The sequence below is a fragment of the Cryptomeria japonica genome, chromosome 1 (assembly GCF_030272615.1).
Source record: "Cryptomeria japonica chromosome 1, Sugi_1.0, whole genome shotgun sequence".
Taxonomy (NCBI): domain Eukaryota; kingdom Viridiplantae; phylum Streptophyta; class Pinopsida; order Cupressales; family Cupressaceae; genus Cryptomeria; species Cryptomeria japonica.
The window spans coordinates 56,945,278-56,961,392 of record NC_081405.1 but is presented as its reverse complement, the minus strand read 5'-3'; the positions used below and the strand labels follow the sequence as shown (position 1 = coordinate 56,961,392).

General features: G+C 33.9%; 6 non-coding genes across 6 annotated transcripts; 4 read left to right on the top strand and 2 right to left on the bottom strand.

Annotated features, from left to right (window-relative positions):
• Positions 1 to 352: 352 nt before the first annotated feature.
• TRNAR-ACG (transfer RNA arginine (anticodon ACG)) lies at positions 353 to 425 on the bottom strand. Its single transcript has one exon. It is a non-coding gene; the product is annotated as a tRNA-Arg (tRNA).
• A 531-nt stretch (positions 426 to 956) lies between these two features.
• TRNAL-CAG (transfer RNA leucine (anticodon CAG)) lies at positions 957 to 1,037 on the top strand. The gene has a single exon. It is a non-coding gene; the product is annotated as a tRNA-Leu (tRNA).
• Positions 1,038 to 3,496: 2,459 nt separating this feature from the next.
• On the top strand, positions 3,497 to 3,577 carry TRNAL-CAG (transfer RNA leucine (anticodon CAG)). The gene has a single exon. It is a non-coding gene; the product is annotated as a tRNA-Leu (tRNA).
• A 6,008-nt stretch (positions 3,578 to 9,585) lies between these two features.
• Positions 9,586 to 9,658, bottom strand: TRNAR-ACG (transfer RNA arginine (anticodon ACG)). Its single transcript has one exon. It is a non-coding gene; the product is annotated as a tRNA-Arg (tRNA).
• A 532-nt stretch (positions 9,659 to 10,190) lies between these two features.
• On the top strand, positions 10,191 to 10,271 carry TRNAL-CAG (transfer RNA leucine (anticodon CAG)). Its single transcript has one exon. It is a non-coding gene; the product is annotated as a tRNA-Leu (tRNA).
• Positions 10,272 to 12,307: 2,036 nt separating this feature from the next.
• Positions 12,308 to 12,380, top strand: TRNAR-ACG (transfer RNA arginine (anticodon ACG)). Its single transcript has one exon. It is a non-coding gene; the product is annotated as a tRNA-Arg (tRNA).
• The last annotated feature ends 3,735 nt before the right edge of the window (positions 12,381 to 16,115 follow it).

Genomic DNA, 16,115 nt, shown 5'->3' with positions numbered 1-16,115 from the left:
AACCATTTTTCCTCAACATTTTAAAAATATTGTAAAACATCATGAAGGTCATCTCTTTCTATGACCACATACTTGTATTCAATCAGTTTTACTAGTTAAATAGCTGAACATTGAGGATGCACTAGATTGAACTGCCACTGTTAATCCAAAAATACAGCACTAGATTGAAAGAAGCATGGAGATTTCCATTCTCAGCTAGACATAAAGTTAACGAGATCTCTCATAACGTCAGTAAATTCTCATAATGTCAATTTTAAATAGAAATAAAAAATTAAAACAAAAGTAGTGTCGATAGAAGGACATCTACTCTCCGCCATGCATGACGCAAATTTCTATCCAGATTCAAATTTGACAACTCTGCTGGGGATCGAACCTAGAATCTCTGGTTTCGTAGACCAGCGCCTTATCCATTGGGCCACAGAGTCACAATGTGACTAAAAAGGAATGCATGTATAACTTTTTTGTGTTTACTCTGGTTCTATTTTATCTGTTTGAAATCTTCCACTTCACCACCCAATTACATCTCAATTATATTTTACTGCTTGCCCAGTCATATGTATAGAATTTGGCTTGGGATTTCCTTGTGTTTTGCTTGGTCGTATGAAGGAAAAACTAGAATTAAGTGAAAGGATTAAGAGATGACTATGACATTTTCCGCAATGGTGTTGCCTAGGTTCGAACCGGGGACCTTCGGGGTGTAAGAGTACCCTTTATAACTGACTACAGCACAGCACCAAAGTTTACATGACGGTAAAAGATCTTTTAATCTTAAACTTCGAAATGCAATGCATCAATCGGGACGTAACATAAGAATCTTTTGCATCCTCGTAAAATATTTACTGCTGAATACAAGTGTGGTCTTCTTCTGTACAAACGATAAATCTTACAAACTCTAAGTTTGTTTCCCGTTAAACAAAAACATTGAGAAAACTTTCAAACCTTGCGATGTCGACAAGGTCAAGATGGCCGAGTTGGTCTAAGGCGCCAGTTTCAGGTACTGGTCCGAAAGGGCATGGGTTCGAATCCCATTATTGACAGGATTTACTTTTACCTATGTTTTAAACTGGAACATATACAACAGGATAACCCTATAGCTGATCATTTTCACAAATTTTTATGGTGGAGCATGAAAGTGTTTTATGAGTTATTACCTGAAACATATTTTCTGTAGGTATAAAGTGTAATATTCTATTATCATTTGTATTTGAAAGAGGTGCATTATTTATGTATATGCAAATAATAGATATTATTTATATTTTATTTAATAATTATTATATAGAGAATATTTAGAAATAAGTATATTACATTTATAATATTGATTTAAGTATATATTTTTGAATAAAAGACAATATTTTTTAATTAATGAACTTTTAATTATATTTTTTAATTTCTTTAAAAATTTTGATTCTTTAAAATTACAGTAATTGAAACATTGGCTGTAACTGGTAATCTTCCCTTAATTCAATAGCACAATCTTTTTCCCTTTTCCTGGTATTTTGAACTGGGGTAATTTTAAACATTGGTCCTTGATTTTCTGAGTAGCTCCATGGTGGTGCATCTTTCCTTAGAAGCTTGTTTAATTCTTTCCTGGCCTCTGCAACATTTTCAAAATATCCGGCAATATAATTTACCAGTCCAAGAAATCTTTGAAGACTTCTTTTATCTTTAACTTCAAGCTTTTGAATACTTTCAAGCAGATGGCGCTGTGGATAGATTTTACCATTAGGTTCTATCTCTGTTCCTATGAATAGGAGACTTTCAGTGCACCAGCTAACCTTTCCTGGATTAAGACAAATTCCATGAATCTGACAGATGGTTAGGAATTTGTTCAGATGTTCTATATGGCTTTTATGATCTTGACTAAAGATTAGAATATCATCTATGTAGGGTTGTATGAATTTTGCATAAGGGGCAAATATTCTATCCATGACACCCTGAAATATTGATGGGGCTGTTTTAATTCCGAATGGAAGAACATTCCATTCATACAAACCTTGAGGTACTGAGAAAGCCGTTTTATACCTGTCCTCTTCTTTTATTTTTACTTGCCAGAATCCTTCGGTAAGACCAAATTTGCTGAAGACATTACATCCTTGAATTCGTTGCCAGATATAGTCCTTACTTGGTAGAGGATGTTGATTGGCTTCCAGGCAAACATTTAATGGCTTATAATTAACCACTAATCTTTTTTCCTGTAACTCATTTCCATGTTCATCTTTCTTTGGTACATACATGACATGACATGAAAATGGACTAATACTTTGACGAATCATACCTTTTGCAAGAAGTTCTGCAATTTCTTTTTCACATGACTCCTGAGTCCTGATCAGTGCGAGAGAGGATAAAGTAGTTAGCCTTTCCCTTAGGCATCATTTCTTTTCCATCTTGAACTCTCTTTAGTTTCAAACTGCATTCAAAATCTCTGTGATACTTGTTCAAATCTTTTGTGATTACAGTGTCAAAGAAATCCTTCTGAATTTGTTCTAGTTCTGATTTCATTGAGTCGGCTTGCTGAGTAAACCATACTCTTTGACCTGGTTCAAACTGTTTTTCCTTCTGAAAATTGAGCTTTGGAGAATAAGCTCTTGATTCATTTATCTGTTCAACTGAACCAAATTCAAAGGTTATTGAAGTCCCTTTAGGACCTATTGTATAAGGACTCCATTGTTGCAGTGTCACTGCCTATGATACAGTCATAATGTTCCACAGGGAATCCTAGAAATTCAACTTGCTTTATGCCTGTAGAAAATATTAAGGAAACTGTTGTTTTCTGACTTATAGGACTGTCCTTGTTATTGACAGAGTTGATGGAAGTTATGTTTTTTTTCCAACAGTCTATTGGAAAACAATTTGATCGAGGCAGATTGCAATCTGCTCCTGAGTCAAGCAGTGCGCATAAGGGATCTCCTGAGTCAAGCAGTGCGCATAAGGGATATGGTTTCATCCCCTTAACTTTAACAGTTATTATGATGGCAGGACAGGAGTTCCTGAATCCTCGAAGATATGCATATACCCTGGGTTCTTCTTTCTGTTCTTCAGTAATCTCAGTGAGTGTTAGAGGTGTAAAAGGTGTTTCTGTACACTGGAGATTTCTAATTTCCTCAATGTATTGATCTAGTCTACTTGATCCAGTCATATCTTCCATTAATTCACCCTGTATCTTGTGAATTTCCTTTTGAACATCAATTTTGATAGAGTAGAGGAAACCTAGACGGTTCTATAACCATTCTTTCCTAGTTTCTTTCTGTATTGCCTGTTAAACCACTGGATTGACTTTATATTCTGAAGCAGTTTGTTCATCTTCAGTAGACCAATATTTTTCTTGTAATTCAGGATTATCATTGATGATATTCAATTGTTCGTTTTCTAATCTGACTATATCCTGAGTAATCTTTTGATGCTGAAATGGTGTCAGGAATTGCTGTTTTGGGGCTTTCAACTTAGCAATTCTTTTGTCTAATTCCTATACTTGTTCATTAAGATTATTTTTCATGGGGTCAAGATGGCCGAGTTGGTCTAAGGCGCCAGTTTCAGGTACTGGTCCGAAAGGGCATGGGTTCGAATCCCATTCTTGACATCACCATATAAGCATTTTCATACATTTTTAAGTTGAGCATTTTCATAAAAGAAAATTATAAACTTATATATAAAATTTTGAAGAATGGGATTCGAACCCATGTCTTTTCGTACCAATACCTGAAACTGGCTCAGCTATAGAGCTATATCCAGTTGCGTGTATTCTAATCTCACCTACCCCATCCACATGCTTCGTATGCACAAGTGTTTACAGAATTAGTAGGACTTGGATTTATTTTCAACATCTACTCCAATATAAAATTTTGAAGAATGGGATTCGAACCCATGTCTTTTCGTACCAGTACCTGAAACTGGCTCAGCTATAGAGCTATATCCAGTTGCGTGTATTCTAATCTCACCTACCCCATCCACATGCTCCGTATGCACAAGTGTTTACAGAATTAGTAGGACTTGGATTTATTTTCAACATCTACTCCAACCTGTCCACCGTACCATCTATAGTCTTAAAACATTATTTTATATGCAAAAATTCTAGAAGTTTCCAGCTACCTCCTGCCCATTCTAGAAACATCCAAGACCTCCTTTAATAGAGGCATTTTGTAATCATTCTGTGGGATGAATGAAATATGTTTATGGTGTATTTGTCTGCTCTATTTCCTCCCCTGTTTTTAACAGTGGTATCAGAGCCAAAGGTCAAGAGTAGAAAGTGTTTTTGTTCTGCTCCATTTTGTCTTTGCTTTGTTAAATGTACTGCTTTGTGAGCACTCCAGTTTGCAGCTAGCGCATTGCTCTGTTTCTCTGTGTCATGATGCTTCTTTGCAGCCAGTGAGCAGAGTTATGCTTTGTCAACTCCTTGTGTATTGCCTTGTTGTGTTAAATTGCAACTGGCATGGATTGTCTAGTGTAGAACCCAAGCTCTATTGGGTAGTGTTGTTTTTGTGAACGAGCAAACTTGAGTGTCATTTAGTCTTTTGGTGGTTTGCATTTGTAAATGATTTGTGAAGAATGCAAAATCTATTAGGAGTGTTCTAAGTCTTGGAAGGAAATTATTCAGTTTGACTGTGGCAAAGAGTAAGTTGCCCCAATAGACAAAATGCAATAGCCAATAGTGTAGAGGAAAATTGCTTGAGTGAAGTGTCTAGCATCATAGCATTTCTGAAAAAAATTTCACCAAGGAAGAAGGAAGTGTTGCTGATCTCAAGAAGATTTTATAGGAAGGTGTCGAAGCTTAAGAGCTCACTAGTAAAAGGAAATTGATTGAAGCCAAGTTCGTGAAAAGCCTAAGAGATGAAAGAAGTCATTGATGAGAGAGAAGTTGTACAAATGTTGCACCTGTCAATTTGTTGTTTGAAAACATGGAGTCGAAGCCAAGATTTGTGAGATGCAGAAGTTCTTTTGTTTAAAGAAATAGTTCACAATCAAGCATAAAAAAGGAAATTCACAGTACAGAAATTCAAGTGTTAGGGTAAGGTAAGTTTATTTTTATTTTTTTTGTTTCAATGGGTAAAGTGGACAGAGTAAAGAAAGAGAAAACAAATGATTTAAAAGAAGAATTGAAGGAATGTAAGAAGAAAATTTCAGAAATGATATGTCTTTTAAAAGAGAAGCAAATGGAAAAATGTGAACTGTTAGATGAAAATTATAATCTTAAAAAAGAACTGAAAGAAGTTAAAGATAAAAATGAGGAATTAGAAGAGAAATTAAAGTTATTTGATGATGTCAAAAGGAAGTTTGATGATTTAGAAGAAATGTCAAAAAGGTTAGAAGAAGAAAATAGTTTACAGAAAAGGGAAATTTTAAATCTGAAACAAGAGAATGAATGTTTGAAGTTAAAACCACTAGTTAGTAATGCTTCATGTGACACAAGAGATTTGTGTTCATCATTTGGTGAAAGTGATTTAGTTGAAACTGTTTATGATCAAGAATGCAAGAAAGAAGATGAGAATGTGTTTGCAAATTATGTTAGTTGTGATAATAAGAATATTGGTTTAAAAATCATGAAGAAAATGGGTTATAAAGGTCAAGGATTAGGAAAACAAGAACAAGGAATTAGAGACCCTGTTGAGCCTATAATGAGGCCAAAGTATGAAGGTCTTGGATATGTCATAGGAAAAGAAAATGATGCTACTAGTTCAAACAAAACAGCCCATAAAAGGCATTGTATTAGGTGTTCTCATTGCAATAGAGAAGGACACACAAAAGAAATGTGTTGGGACTTGCATCCATGTAAAATTTGTGGTTTAAGAAATCATTCTGAAAAAATGCGTTGGAAGAAAGAATCAATACCAGGTTGTATAAAAATGGATTGTGGATGGACCTATGGACCTAGTTGGCAAAAGCTCACAGGCATGTTCAAAAGATTGTACAAATGTTCTTATGTGAACAACAATAGAAGTAATGAAAGGTTTGAATATCCAAAAGGGATTACAAATGTTTTCAACCAAAAGAAATCATTGTCTAGCAAGGCAACTACTGATTGTATGATGTTTTTAAGACTTCAAACCAAAGAGATTGAGAGACTGCAACAACAGTTGAAGAAAACTGGAGCTCAAGAAAGAAAGAGAAGTTGATGAAAGAAATCAGAAAATCAGAGGAGAATATCAGTTAAAGAGAAGACATTGTGAATGCTGAAAAATGCAGTAGCTATAGCAACAACCAATTAGTAAGAAAACCAAAGAAGAGATCATAGACAAAAAGGGAAGATAGTTGAAGAAAGCTGCAAATAACAAAAGAATGGATAGAATATTGGTACTTGAGATTAAGGGGGAGTGTTGGAGTCTAATCTCACCTACCCCATCCACATGTTCTGTATGCACAAGTGTTTACAGAATTAGTAGGACTTGGATTTATTTTCAACATCTACTCCAACCTGTCCACCGTACCATCTATAGTCTTAAAACATTATTTTATATGCAAAAATTCTGGAAGTTTCCAGCTACCTCCTGCCCTTTCTAGAAACACCTAAGACCTCCTTTAATAGAGGCATTTTGTAATCATTCTGTGGGATGAATGAAATATGTTTATGGTGTATTTGTCTACTCTATTTCCTCCCCTATTTTTAACATATTCAACTTTAAAAGTAAAGTTATGGTGTTGTCAAGACTGAGATTCGAACTCATGCCCTTTCAAAATGGCGCTTTAGACCAACTCGGCCATCTTGACCTTGTCATATAGTTGGGTTTGAGCATTTTCTCAAAAGTTTTGGTTTAACAGGAAACAAACTTACCACTTTGTAAGATTGATCGCTTGTACAGAAAAAAAAGTACACTTGTATTCAACAATAAATATCTTACGAGGAGGCAAAAGATACTTATTTTAGGGTCTCGATTGATAACGCCATGAAAACATGGTGTTGTGCTGTATTCAGTTATGACGCGTAATCTTACACCCAAAGGTGCTCGGTTTGAACCCCGACAACAACATTGCGGAAAATGTTCTAGTCGCCTACTAATCCTTTCACTTAATTCTAGTTAATCTTTCATGAGAACAAGCAAAACACAAGGGAATACCAAGCCAAATTCTATACATATGACTAGGCAAGCAGTTAAATATAATTGAGATGTAATTGGGTGGTGAGATGGAAGATTTCAAACAGATAAAATAGAGCCAGAGTAAACACAAAAAAGTTACACATGCATTCCCTTTTACTTATATCATGACTTTGTGGCCCAATGGATAAGGCGCTGGTCTACGAAACCAGAGATTATGGGTTCGGTCCCCAGCAGAGTCGAATAATTGTGAAGCATTCTAATTTGGGAAGTTGCGCCACGCTCGACTTTGAGTATGTTTAATGATCTTTTGTTTTGTTTCAATTTTTTATTTCTATTTTAGTGCATAATGGAATCCATGTTATCCTTAAACAAAAAACCAGTTTAAGAAAAATTTGACGTTTGGTTACTACAATTGTAACGTCTTCCTTAATGCTTTCTGCAATTGAAACGTCTCCCTTAATGCACTCTCGCAATGACAATCTATAGTAGTCACCATTCTTCAATGCCAACTAGAATTTGTAAAAGAGTGGATGATTTAAAAAAGAAAAGAAAAATTAAATGAGTCGTTGTTGATAGAGTGGTGGAATAGCGGGTTCAATCTATAAAAGCAAATTGAAGGACAATCGAAGATTCAATTTGTTCATCATCTTTGAATCTTAGCCACACCATTTATTGTTGCTTCTCAATTGCTCCTTTGCTACTCTACTACTCAGCCATGCCTGCAATGAAATTTCTATACAAATAACACAATTGGTTCGTAAGTTATTCAATGCTTTTTCTTGAGCTAGATTGGACTTTACCAGCCATAACTTATCATACACGTTAGTTCATTTCTTTGCATATTTCATCATTGTTTTTTTTACATTCTTTTGTTTTGCAGTTTCTTGAGGATATATGTTTTCCTTTTGTAATTGTCTACACCCGTCCTTTGCATGCCCACTACTACTACTACAACATCTATATCTTTCATCTTGAACCCGTGCTCCTACTTCAGATGCCTCGAGAGGCGCCACACAAAGATAATGGTTCACATTGCTTCATTTATGCCTACACGGACATCCGTACCTATTCTCTATGTCCTGGGCTACACAATATGGGTGTAGCATTTTCAGAGAGAGATTTGAATGGTCTAATTATTTTTATTGATTCGAATGGTGTAAATTATCATTACATTCTAGATATGGGTGTAGCATTTTCAGAGAGAGATTTGAATGGTCTAACTATTTTTATTGATTCGAATGGTGTAAGTTATCATTATATTCTTGCATATATATTCTAATAGTTGATCCATTATTTAAATGCTTTCAAATTTTAATATATTTGGTGAATGTCAAAGAAAAAATTCTAATTGTGTAGAGAGACTTGAGGAATGGTCTTAATCCTTTTTAAAATGAATCTATGTATGTTCCTTCAAAACAATGTGACATGTAAGTTTACCCTTTTTTATTGAAAAGACCAACCTCTTGGTATTGAGGGAGATCTTGTAGGACTAACATCTTCAGATCTATGTCTAGCTGGCCTAAGGGATCATGATTCTTTTGAAGGAAATAATTAAGTCATTAAAATACATTATACTAATTTGATTTCTTAATTTTCTAAAGGTAAGGTACATTGATCTTTCGGAATTCACTCCAACGTTATTTAATTCAATGAGAATCTTCAAATAAGAGAAAACTAACCAAGTCTTATTGAAAATAAGATTGAATTGATCTTCTAGTGTGATCTCATTCTGATTTATCATGAGTTTTGTTTTAGCATGATAATCAAATCCATCATGAAATCTTCAGCATATATGAAATCAACACATAGACTAAAAGAAATTATGTAAAGCTTATGCAGTGTAGACCCATCAGTACAATACTAATGGTGAAAGAAATATATAACACACAAAATAAAAATATATATCAAACTTAAATTATTTCACTATATTCATTCTCTATATCATTGTCATAATATATAGATTTAATAATATAACTAAATCTCAACAATTATTTATTAACAAATAACTAACTACATTAATCAATGTTCATTATCTTTCAAATGAACATTGGAAGAAAAGAGATCAAATTTAAGATAATTTCATTATATTCATTCCCCTATATGAATATGTGATACTGAACAACTACCTTAAATAATTAACTCCAGTCCATGTATTGCGCTACCCTGACTCAACAATAAAAGACACTAAACTGCTGCCAAAATTTTGTAGTCAGCAGACCAATGGTTTATCTTTGAACTGAATGCAACCATTTTTACTCAACATTTTAAAAATATTGTAAAACATCATGAAGGTCATCTCTTTCTATGACCACATACTTGTATTCAATCAGTTTTACTAGTTAAATAGCTGAACATTGAGGATGCACTAGATTGAACTGCCACTGTTAATCCAAAAATACAGCACTAGATTTCCATGCTCAGCTAGACATTTAGTTAACGAGATCTACTGTCAATAAATTCTCATAATGTTAATTTTAAATAGATATAAAAAATTAAAACAAAAGTGGTAAGACATCTACTGTCCGTCAAGCAAATTTTTAGCTAGCATAAAATTTGACGACTCTGCTGGGGATCGAACCCAGAATCTCTGGTTTCGTAGACCAGCGCCTTATCCATTGGGCCACAGAGTCCCGATGTGACAGAAAAGGAGTGCATGTATACCTTTTTTGTGTTTACTCTGGTTCTATTTTATCTGTTTGAAATCTTCCACCTCACCACCCAATTACATCTCAATTATAATTTACTGCTTGCCCAGTCATCTGTATAGAATTTGGCTTGGTATTCCCTTGTGTTCTGCTTGGTCGTATGAAGGAAAAACTAGAATTAAGTGAAAGGATTAAGAGATGACTGTAACATTTTCTGCAATGGTGTTGCCTAGGTTCGAACCGGGGACCTTCAGGGTGTAAGAGTATCCGTTATAACTGACTACAGAACAGCACCAAAGTTTACATGACGGTAAAAGATCTTTTAATCTTAAACTTCGAAATGCAATGCATCAATCGGGACGTAACATAAGAGTCTTTTGCATCCTCGTAAAATATTTACTGCTGAATACAAGTGTAGTCTTCTTCTGTACAAACGATTAATCTTACAAACTCTAAGTTTGTTTCCCATTAAACAAAAATGTCGAGAGAACTCTCATACATTCGCAATGTCGTCAAGATCAAGATGGCCGAGTTGGTCTACGGCGCCAGTTTCAGGTACTGGTCCGAAAGGGCATGGGTTCGAATCCCATTCTTGACAGGATTTACTTTTACCTATGTTTTAAACTGGAACATATACAACAGGATAGCTCTACAGCTGATCATTTTCACAAATTTTTAGGATAACTCTATAGCTGATTGTTGATTTTTCCAGATTTTATTGGATGTATTTTAATGTATATATCTGATTCAATCTGATACTTGCATTCTTGGAATTCTATATGTTCTCAAATTGAATAACATTATACTATATATATTCTTTTGGAGAGGCATGTCCTTGAATGAACATGTCTCTCCTTTAATTATAATAATTTAATCAATATTATAATGTTTCATCAATCAATTATTAATTTAGAATAATATAATAGATTAATATTGAATATTAAATTTTATATGATTAATAATAATATAATAATATAACATAATAATATATTATTATTAATCAACATATATTATATGTATTCTAAATGATCATTCGACTGAAGCTACAAACATTAACACTGATCATTTTCACAAATTTTTATGGTGGAGCATGAAAGTGTTTTATGAGTTATTACCTGAAACATATTTCCTGTAGGTTAAAAGTTCAGAAAGAAAACTAGAGCACTAGATTGAAAGAACAAGTTTAAAAGTTCAGAAATAAACCTGAGAGGTTTTTAAAACATTCGGACAAAGGAGATTGTTAACAAGCCACGACTCTACTGGGGATCGATCTCTGGTTTCGTTGACCAGCGCCTTATCCATTGGGCCATAGAGTCACCGTGGTGCATAATAGCACTGCACGTAAAGCACTTTTGTGTTTATTTTGTTTCTATTTTTTCTCGCCACCCAGTCACATCTCAATTATATTTTACTGCTTGCCCAGTCATCTATATAGAATTTGGCTTGGGATTTCCTTGTGTTTTTCTTGGTCTTACGAAAGAAAAACTAGAATTAAGTGGAAGGATTAGTAGACGACTAGAACATTTTCTGCAATGTTGTTGCCCAGGTTCGAACCGGGGACCTTCGGGGTGTAAGACTACGCGTCATAACTGAATACAGCACAGGACCATGTTTTCATAGCGTTTAAAGATCTTTTAATCCTAAATTTCGAAATGCAAAGTATCAATGGAGACGGTAAAATAAGTATCTCACACTAAGAATGTTAATCAAATTTTGAAGCCATTTCAATTTAGAATTCTCTCAAACTTACCTGTTCCATAGGGTTAAGATGGCCGAGTTGGTCTAAGATGCCAGTTTCAGGTACTGGTCAGAAACGGCATGGGTTCGAATCCCATTCTTGACGGCACCATTATTTTAAAAGCATGCAACAGGATAACTCCATAGCTAAGCATTATCGTATATTTTTAAGTTGAGCATTTTCATAAAAGAAAATTATAAACTTATATATAAAATTTTGAAGAATTGGATTCGAACCCATGTCTTTTCGTACCAGTACCTGAAACTGGCTCAACTTTAGAGCTATCGGCCTGTTGCGTGTATTGGACTTCAAAAGTAAAGTAATAGTGCTGTCAAGAATGATATTCAAACTCATGCCCTTTCAGACCAGTACCTGAAACTGGCGCCTTAGACCAACTCGGCCATCTTGTCCTTATATCAATGTTTTGGTTTAACGGGAAACAAACTTACCACTTTGTAAGATTGAACGCTTTTACAGAAAAAAGCTACACTTGTATTCAGCAATAAATATCTTACGAGGAGGCAAAAAAGCTACACTTGTTTTTCGAAATTTAGGATTAAAAGATCTTTTAACGCCATGAAAACATGGTGCTGTGCTGTATTCAGTTATGACGCGTAGTCTTACACCCCGAAGGTCCCCCGTTCGAACCCGGGCAACAACATTGCGGAAAATGCTCTAGTCGTCTACTAATCCTTTCAGTTAATTCTAGTTTTTATTTCATGAGAACAAGCAAAACACAAGGGAATACCAAGCCAAATTCTATACATATAACTGGGCAAGCAGTAAATTATAATTGAGATGTAATTGGGTGGTGAGGTGGAAGATTTCAAACAGATAAAATAGAACCAGAGTAAACACCAAAAAGGTATACATGCACTCCTTTTCTGTCACATCAGGACTCTGTGGCCCAATGGATAAGGCGCTGGTCTACGAAACCAGAGATTCTGGGTTCGATCCCCAGCAGAGTCGTATATTTGGCAAGGTACGCCACGCTTGACGTTGAGTATGTTCAATGTTCTTCTCATACATCTGTAACAGAAGATCTTGAATTCCCAGTATTTAATTTTAAATACTTTGATGTTGCTTCTCTTTGTTACAGCAACAAATCAACAGTTTTGCCTTGATAAATTGAGGCGTCGTAAAATTATTAGATGGGGATGAAATGGAATTACACTGTGAAGGTACGTAGTGAATACAGTCAAGAGAAGGTGGGGGTGTTTTTTTCACTTTTCTTCTCTTATCACTCTCTCCATCTTCTATTTGTCTGTCATTGTAGCTTTTTCTTGATTTCACTATTTATCATTTAAAATATAATGAATGTGAAGATATCATATTTATTTCTTGCTGTTTTAATGAATGGTGGTGTAGCAAAGAAAAGGAGATTTGTATAGTCTTTTATTGCATTGTCTAAACCAAATCAAATTAAAAAGATCAAAGAAAAGGAGATTTGTATAGTCTTTTATTGCATTGTCTAAACCAAATCAAATTAAAAAGATTAAATATACATATTTTTTTTACTAATTGTTGAGCCTATTTACATCTAAGGAAAATGTTATTGATATGATAATTTCTTTGTTGAATGTAGTATAATGCTTATTTTAACAAAGCTAATTCAAAATCAATTCACATTATTATTTGACAAGTTAATTGTAAATTAGTATATAAATGATAATAATGCATAATATATAATATATGGTAAATTTTATTGATCAAAAAAGAAATTGTAAATTTTATATTATAGATTTATTGCACAATTTTTAAAAATTATGTAGGTTTCTTTTAGATGGGTGTGGTAGAGGAAGTGGGAGAAGGTGAGGGTGTTTTTTCTTTATTTTCTTTTTCCATCAGTCTCTTCAATTTCTTTTTTATATAGTTTCTAAACCAAATCAAACTAAAAAAGTTAAATATGACTAATATTTGGGAGTGATTGGTGCACATATTTACATGCAAGGAACATGTGTTTTTATTACAATAATATCTTTGGCGAATGTAGTACAATATTTTCTTCTCTATTTTTTTTATTTTTATATGAAAGTATATCAGCATTGTTGTGGACTCTTTCCCATGTTTCATTTTATCAATATGTTCATAGGAAGTGGTCCAAGGAAAAAATAAAAATCTTTAAACAATATGAAACCAAAGTATAGTTTATCACAATGAATTGCTATATCCTTAGGACATTAAGAATCCACCCCAAAACATTTAAAATTAGGGTAGTATACAAAAAGAAACGAAGAATAATTCAAAATCAATTCACATTACAACTAGATAGATAAATTGTATAACAAATGATAATAATGTATTATACTTTTAAAAAAAAGTGTAGGTTTCTTTTAGATGAGTAGCAATGTAATATATGTAATTTTTTCTTGAAGTTGGTGGCCTAGGATAAGTGTCTCACCTAGAAGGATTTGCAAAAGAAGGGCTTTCATGGTCCCTCTATTTGTGTTCTCCATTATAATGATGAAGACTGCTCTTCTCATCTGTTCTTTCAGTGTCAATATTCTAGAAGGGTTTGGCACTGGTGGTGGGATGCATGGCATCATGCTTGTATTCATGCTACCTCTTTGGTTGAGTTTTGGGATAGTTTAGAAAGACCTCCAACCAAGACTTTTTTTCTCTAGGTGGCCTGGATAATTGGTCCTACTCTCACTCTTTGGAACCTTTGGCTAGAGAGGAATTACATGATTTTTCAAGGTAATAAGTTGGGGGAGGCTCGTGTTTGGAGAAAAATTATCAATAGACTTCAGGAGACCATTTCTGTAAAGTGTGACCTTTTTTGTGGGTGTTGATCCTAGTGATTAGGATGTGATTAAGAATTTAAATTTATGAGATATTAATGAGGCTTTCAAGGTAGGTAGGAGGACTCGACATGCTAAAAAAAGGATTCATCTTGAAGGGAGACGGCTTCCTCCTCCAAGGGGAGTTTTGAAAGTTAATTATGATGGATCTTCCAAGGAAATCTTGGGCAGATAGGATTCAAGGGCATTGGTAGAGGTAGTAATGGTGATCATGTGTTCTTCTTCCCCACCTACAAAGGACATCATTCTAATAACCTTATGGAGGCTCTTTCTATTTTACATGCTATAGAAAGAGGTTGTTCCATTGGTTGGAAGATGATTGCTTGTGAGTTTGATTCTCATATTATGATTAATATGTTGAATGCACAACATTTTGATGGAGTTAATTGTCATTTAGCTTTGTTGGTTAAGCAGATTTTGAATTTATGTTCCTCTTTGGAGTATATTTCTTTTAATATTCCTCGTGAATGGAATAGAGTGGCAGATTGCCTAGCAAAATAGACGTTTAAGAATCTTGATAGTTGGGTTGTGGATGACTAGGGCCTCTTGTCCCTAGAGTACTTAGAGACTTTAAAAAAAAATTATTAGGGAGGATAAGAGTATGTAGTTTTTCTTCTTTGGGGGTAATTGCACCAAGATGGTGAACAAAAAGGGGGGTATAAGTGGCCACTTTTGTTTCTAAAAAACAGGTAAACCTAAACTTCAAAGAGCTATTTGAAGGTCATGCACTCAAAACTAGGAGTTGAGAAAAGAATAAGAATTGTAGTACTTTGAATCTAGTTTCTAAACTACTAATTTTAAAAAAATTGGATAAGATTAAGAGGGTCAAACCTTTCCACGCACGAAAAAATTGTTCCTGATTTTTTCAGAAAAATATAGCATAGCTATTTTCGTGCACAAAATATATAGTTAGATTTAGTATTTTGAAAAACCCTTTAGCAGGATGATAGGTAAGAGTGAGATCTAGAAGTTGTATATTTTTTTGTAATTTTCTGTTGAGTATTTTTTTTATGATTTTTGGAAGTGACCGCATCCTGAAAATTTGGTACATGTTCGTGCGTTGGGCATAACTTGCATCAAAATATTAAAAAATGCAAACTTTTTTTTTTTAAAGTGTATAGAATCTAGTGTAAAAAAAATAATATGTAATTTATTTTGAATTTGGTCAAGTATATCATAAGTTATTAAAAAAATGGTAGACATATGTCTGTGAGGACTGTCAAGGCACTGATAAAGAAAATTAAAGTTTACTATGCTAATGTTGTCCAAAAATAGAAAAATTTATATGGTCAGAAAACTAAGAAGATGTGTGAGATTATGTTGGTAATTTTAGAGATACCCACTTGATCATTTGTAAACCTGATGACGATGAAATCAAGAAATCATGTTGGAGGATGAAGAAACATGTAAAGGGACAAAAAAGGGGGGGAAATGGGCTTGCAAGCCTTAGGGTCCTTTTCCAACCCTCTTACCAAGCCAAAACCCATACAGGTTTTGAAAAACAAAAAGTATTATTCGCAATTCTCAATAACCCGTATGGGTTATGTAAAACTAAAACATTTTTTTTGTTTCACAAAACCCATACGGGTTATGAAGACCTAAAAACTTCTTTTTTTTCAGAAAACCCGTACGGGTTATGAAGACATAATAATGTATGCTTGTAAACTTAGCATTTACTATACATGTTTTAGACATACCTAGATAATATGTGTTTATGTATGTATATATGCATATCTATAGTTATATATACATATATTTATATAGATATATGTATATATGTTTGTATAGATGCATGTATCTCTTCTTTTCCTCTCTCTCTCGTCTTCCTTCCCCCATCATTGTCTTTGTCTATTCTAGCGCTAATTATCTTCCTTGAGTTCTATCTCATCTCTCTCCCCCTCAC